Source organism: Bison bison, unplaced genomic scaffold (genome assembly GCF_000754665.1).
Source record: "Bison bison bison isolate TAMUID 2011002044 unplaced genomic scaffold, Bison_UMD1.0 scf7180017864205, whole genome shotgun sequence".
In the NCBI taxonomy this organism is placed as follows: domain Eukaryota; kingdom Metazoa; phylum Chordata; class Mammalia; order Artiodactyla; family Bovidae; genus Bison; species Bison bison.
The window spans coordinates 2,518,223-2,524,013 of NW_011494777.1; the positions used below are offsets into that span (position 1 = coordinate 2,518,223).

The following is a 5,791-nucleotide window of genomic DNA, read 5'->3' on the forward strand; positions in this document are numbered from 1 at the left end:
CTCCTTGAGTTCTGAGCAGAGAAGGCAATGGCACCCCACTCCAGTACTCTTGCCTGGAAAATCCCATGGACGGAGGAGCCTGGTAGGCTGCAGTCCATGGGGTTGCGAAGAGTCAGACATGACTGAGCGACTTCACTTTCACGCATTGGAGAAGGAAATGGAAACCTACTCCAGTGTTCTTGCCTTGAGAATCCCAGGGATGGCGGAGCCGGTGGGCTGCCGTCTATGAGGTCGCACAGAGTTGGACACGACTGAAGCGACTTAGCAGCAGCAGCAGCATGAGCTCTGAGCGTCACTCCACGGTATAGGCGACCCTGCTGACCTTAAAGACTTAGAGTGAAGATTCAACAATGAAGCTCCAGCCCAGCTCCTAGCACAGAAGCCAGCACGATGGCCGTGGTCCTGGGTTCCTGGGGTGCCTGCGGGCTGGCTCCCGCCATCCACCTGCTCCTGGAGTTCACACACTCAGACCAAGAGGAAAACGAGGAAAGGATGCAGGTTCTCCCACAGTGACAGAAGCCAGCGGCTGAGCCCAAAGTCCACGCTGGGTCTCGACTTCCCCAATCCACTGTACTCAATCGATGGGTTCACAAGCTTGGCCAGAGCAATGCCATCCTTCGCAGGGACATGAGGGGAGACAGAGGGGGAGAAGGTACTGGGCATGTGTTGGAGAACCAGGTTATGGATGTCTGTATGTACGCCGCCGTCAGGATCTGCTACAGATCCGACTTTGAGCAACTGGAGCCCGGTTACTTGAAGGAGATCCCTGAGAAGGTGAGGTTCTTCTCAGACTTTCTGGGGAAGAGGCCTTGGCTTGCAGGGGCCAAGCTCACCTAGCTGGACTCCCTGGATTATGACATCCTTGATGGGCACCGCCATGTTTGAGCCCAAGTGCCTGGATGAATCCCAAACCTGGAAGACTGCCTTTCCCATGTTGAGGGCCTGAGGATCTCTGCCCCTGAAGCCCAGTCGCTTCTGCCCAGGGCCTCTGTTTCTGGAGACTGCCCTGTGGGGCAGCAGGTGGGACCTTCTAACCAGATGGAGTGAGGAGCCGGTGCCCTCAAGAGCAGCCGGACCTCCCTGCCCCCAGAACCACCTGTCCTTTCCTTTCTCCTTCTGGCCACTCTAGATGCCTTCACAGCCCCCTTGTCTCCCTCCCAACTCCCTTCCCATCCTTCCTTTAAAGCTTCAGCTCCCGTTTTTCTTCAACAAATTTCCTCCCCCACCCCCATGTTCTTCCTCCTGCACTAAAGCTCAACCAGACCGTCCTTCCTTTCCGTGGTTGCTTCTGCCCTGAGGAGTCCACCAGACCCCCGTCCCAGAGAGCTCTGCCCTGAAGACCTGACTTGGCTAGTGTGGGGGCCATGCTTCCCTGTGTGGTTCCTGAGTGCCCTATCTGGTCCCCAGTAAAGACTTAATCATACCACCAACAACTACAAGACTCTAGTACTTGTGCTAGAATCTGAACGTAGCAGGCGCTTCTCATGGCTCACTCCCTTCCTCCCACAAACCCAGCCAGCCCCACCACTTCGCTTGGTGCTCCAAGGTTCTGAAAGCAGAGAAGGCAATGTCCTCTAGACGCTCAGGCTGTCCTGGCAGCGGAGGGTCCACTGATCCCAGACCAGGGTCTTCTTCCTATGGAGCTTCCCAGAGTTACTGCCAGGCACCGCCAGGCTCCAGAGCCCTGGACAAAGGTTCTCGGATGCCTGTCTTTAGACATAGATACAAAGCGATCAGCATACTAGATCCCAGAATTCAAGAGAGATGGAACTGCTGGTCTAAAGCCATACATCATCAATGCACAGTGAGGGGGGACTTTGGCCACATGGGCTCTGAACCCCAGAGCCGGCTAGGAGGGGCTTGTCCTTGTCTGGAGAGCCCTCGGATCCTCTGCCACTCTGCAGGCACATCAGTAAGAGATGCATTTGCAGGCAGACAGACGCCAGTTCAAATCTCAGCTGTATTCCTTTCCAGCTGCATGACAACGGGTTTGACCTCTCTAAGGTCTGCTCCCTTGTGTGAAAAGGAGGATGCCAGTTCATTCGGAAGGCTGCCCGGAAGAACAGCTTGAGAGAGGCACACCATTTAACCACCACCCAGTGGAAGTGACTTGACGGTGCTTCAGACCAGTGACCGGTGGTCCTGACACTGCACTGTTCTGCTCCTTTCTGTTCTGTCCTGAACCTCTTCTGCTTCTTTGCTTCACTTGAATCAGATCCAGTGCCATCAAGTCCTGATCTTTGACCCCTCCCATCAGCCTGACCCTCCATGGTCCCCACATCTTCAGAATAGCCCTGCTGGAAGTGACCCATCCCATCTGACCCTGGCTCACCTGGGATCAGCAGGTAGGTCTCCCTCCCAGGACAACTCCTTGAGCCAGGAGCCAGCGTTCCCCAGAAGGAGGGGCCAGGGCCCCAGGAAGAGGAATGGTTCTGGGTTTGGGCCTCCACTTGGGAGCTGGCTCAGGCCCATCTCTGGCCACTCAGCCTCCTGAGGAGCCTGCCGTGAGGGACGTGTGACTAGCCCTAGACCCTCAGTGCCCTGGTCCACTCCCGGCAGATCCGTCCACACCTCATTTAGCCACTTAGGGAGGAGAAAGAGCAAGGGGAGCTGGAGAAATCTGTCCAGACCCTGATGAATAGTTTCCCAAGCCTGCTGTTGCCATGGCAGCCAGCTGGGAACACCATTTCCAGGGCCCGAGGCGCTAAGACCTGCACGGGGGGCTGCCCTGCTGGGCTGCTGCCCACTCGCCTACCCCCACCCGGCTTCCTGGCTCCTTAGCAACTGCTGTCACCATTGCCATCGCAACCACGGCTGCAGCTTCTGCACTGGCGGCTGGAGTGGGGGAGGGGGCAGTGTCCAGGGATGTTCTAGGAGGAGGCGGGGAGTATGTGCCTGGCAGAGTCGAGGTACTTATGAGGTAGGAAGGGAAAACCTGGGCCACTTTGCCTCAGTGGCCACAGGCTCCTTCCTGACTATAGACTCCTAAGGATGTGTTTGTGTATCTTGGTGTATGTGGGTTTTTCTGGAGAAAGAGTTTAGAGTTTTTATCCAACTCTCAAAGAAGACCAAGGTCCCCAGTGAGTAAGAGCCACAGTCATGGACACTTCTGCTTTCAGAGTCAGAATCATCTCAGGGACTGGTTGATCCCCAGGCTTCGGAGATAAGCACAGGGGAAAGGTGGAGGCAGGAGGCGTACTACTCAGGGACCCCTCAGGGGTGCCCCCTGGGGTCCTTTGGGAACCGGGGCTGGCGTCTCCCTCCTGACCACCTTAGATGGTCCATCCTTCTCATCTGCCCCGGCTTGCAGCTCTGCCCCGAAGTCAGCCGTGCAAACCATCTGTGTTTCCTGTGCCCAGCCCCTGAGTCCCGTGTCCTACACACCCTCTACAGTGTCCCAGCAACCTGCACACTGACCAGCGGGGATGTTCACTCACCACTGCCATTTAGAGATGAGAACTTTGAAACAACAGATAAAGTGAGCCATCTGCCAAGTCGATGCAGTGGGTTTCCCTGTCCCCGAGGAGCAGGAGTCACAGGGCACCATATTTTCTCGGGGGACACTGTGCAATCGCCACTGTTGGCTACATGCAGATCAAAGGAAGTGACCTCGGGACATCCCTGTAGACTGACCTCTGCTACAGAGAATTGCCCATGCCCGCAAGTCAGGTACCCCTGGGTACCCTGGGTGGTACCCTTGGGCGGGCAGATGGCACAGTGTCTCTGGCTACCAGGTGCCTGGGTCAACAGTCTAGGTGAGGGATTTTGAAGGTTCCACAGAGGGAGCAGAAAAGACCAGATGCCCCACACTTCACTGGCATGTGGGGGGCGGGCAGGTGTTCATGAGGGGCCTGAGAGGGAGGTGAGAGGCTTGGAACACCCCCAGGCCACGTGGGCTGTTGGCATCCTAGCAGAGGATGACAGGGACGCTGTGTTCGTCACTGCTGTGCAGAAACACAAGGTACCATCCGATCCGCAAGTGGGAGTGGGGGGCTCCGTCATCTGCAGGCTTCTGTGGGAGCAATCTCTCGGCCCCTCTTCTTGCCCCAGAGGCGCAGTGCTGAGAGCAGATGGTGAGGGGGAGGAGGGTGGGTCCCGATTCCTGAGTCACTTGTCTGCCGGGCTTCCTTTTGGGGGTGCTGGCAAGTACAGCACGCTCCATCATCGCGGACAAATTGGTGGCCGGATGGCAGGGAGGCGAGGGTCAGACAAAGGAGGTGACGCTGGGAGTGCCTCACACCCAGTCAGGAGGTGATTAAGCTGTGGAGGAGAAAGCCGCGGAGTCATCGCTGACTCAGGGATGAGGCTGCTGCTCTGTTCTCGCCTCACCTGCCCGCTCACTCGCAGGCTGGAGCGGGGAGGCTGGTTGAAAAGGTGAGTGATTCAGAGGCACTTTAAAAAGCAGCGCTTCTTAAGCTGACGAGCTTCTGAGACTGAATCAGACTTTTTTTTTCCTTTAATTTTCCAATGTGAGGAGGTTGGAGTCTTTTCTGAGAACTAGGGACAGAGCCCAGGGTGGACACAGCTGGGGGCCTGGACAGGCGAAGCAGCCATGTGCCCCCTAGCTCTGAGTGGGGTGTGTTTGAGAGAGGCTGCCGGCTGGCTAGTTAAGGGCCTGGGATGTGAGCCCAGTCTGGACTCACTAGCTCTGGGCAGTGACCACTCCCTCCAACTCCACGGCAACCCCAGGTCTGTTTTCTCATCCATAGGAAGAGACTAGAATTCCTGGGTACCAGACTGGGAGGGGAGAGGGCAGGGCAGCACCGGTGCAGCCCTAAATGAAGAAGAAGTAACTTCTCTTCAGTTTCTCTCTCCTATTCCGAAGAGAAGTAAGACATCCTGATTTATATCACATGCTGTGGTCACAACAGAACAGTAAGATGGGTAATTCAGTGATGCAAATTACCCTCAAATACAATAAACATTTACTGAAAGACGCTGCTTTATTGTTGGCGACCCCCTCTGGGAAGGTGCTAAAGGTGCGCGGATCTGGTTGGTGGGTGTCCAAGGAGACTGAGATGGTGCTCCTTGTGTTTTGGGTTCAGAGTCTCAAAGACAAAAAGTCAGAAAACTAAGCTTTTGGAAGGGCTGAATATAGAATAATCAAGACCCTAAACCTTGGAGGGTTCGTCAAATGCCCCATGTCGGGCTGGGTAACACCAAACATGTGCCTTGAGAGTGAGTCTAATTCTCTTCCAATTTTTCTTTATCCCAAAGGAGAAGGAAGAATCTTTGACCAGCAAGAGCAGCCAGCTTGCAAAGACAGGATGGCTGACATGAGGTGCAAACAAGCAAGTCAGGGAGGTCACTTGTTTGACCTCCAGGATGCATTGCCCAGAGCCTGCAGGGTGATTCCAGCTGTGCAGGGCACCCGTGCCCAGAGCCCCTGTGAGCCTGGCAGCTGACAACATGCACCCAAGGGGCCAGGTCTCGGCTGGGGCTCACCTGGAGACACACCCTCCATCCTGCTGTCCACGGGCTCCCTCCTGCCTGGTACCACTCCCACCACCTGACCGTTCTGGGCTCTGCCAAGAGCCGCCTGTTCAGCCGGTGTGAGCTGCTCACACATAGCTTTCCTGCTGTTTCCTGGGGTTTATTATGACCTTGGGAAGAGTCAAAGCCATTTTCTCCTTGGCAGGAATGGGCTTTGGGCTTGTCTGAATTCTAGCCACAGATGCATCCAGAATGTTCCCACAGCCACAAGAGCTCCACAGTCAGGGTCACTTAACCATCAAATTGGGAGCCAGGTAACCAAGATCTTGGTTGGTTCCTGCACCCACTGGTGGGAGGG

At 55.8% G+C, this 5,791-nt stretch overlaps 1 pseudogene; it reads left to right on the plus strand.

Moving 5' to 3' along the window:
* The first annotated feature begins 390 nt into the window (after positions 1 to 390).
* LOC104992014 lies at positions 391 to 1,129 on the plus strand (annotated as a pseudogene).
* The last annotated feature ends 4,662 nt before the right edge of the window (positions 1,130 to 5,791 follow it).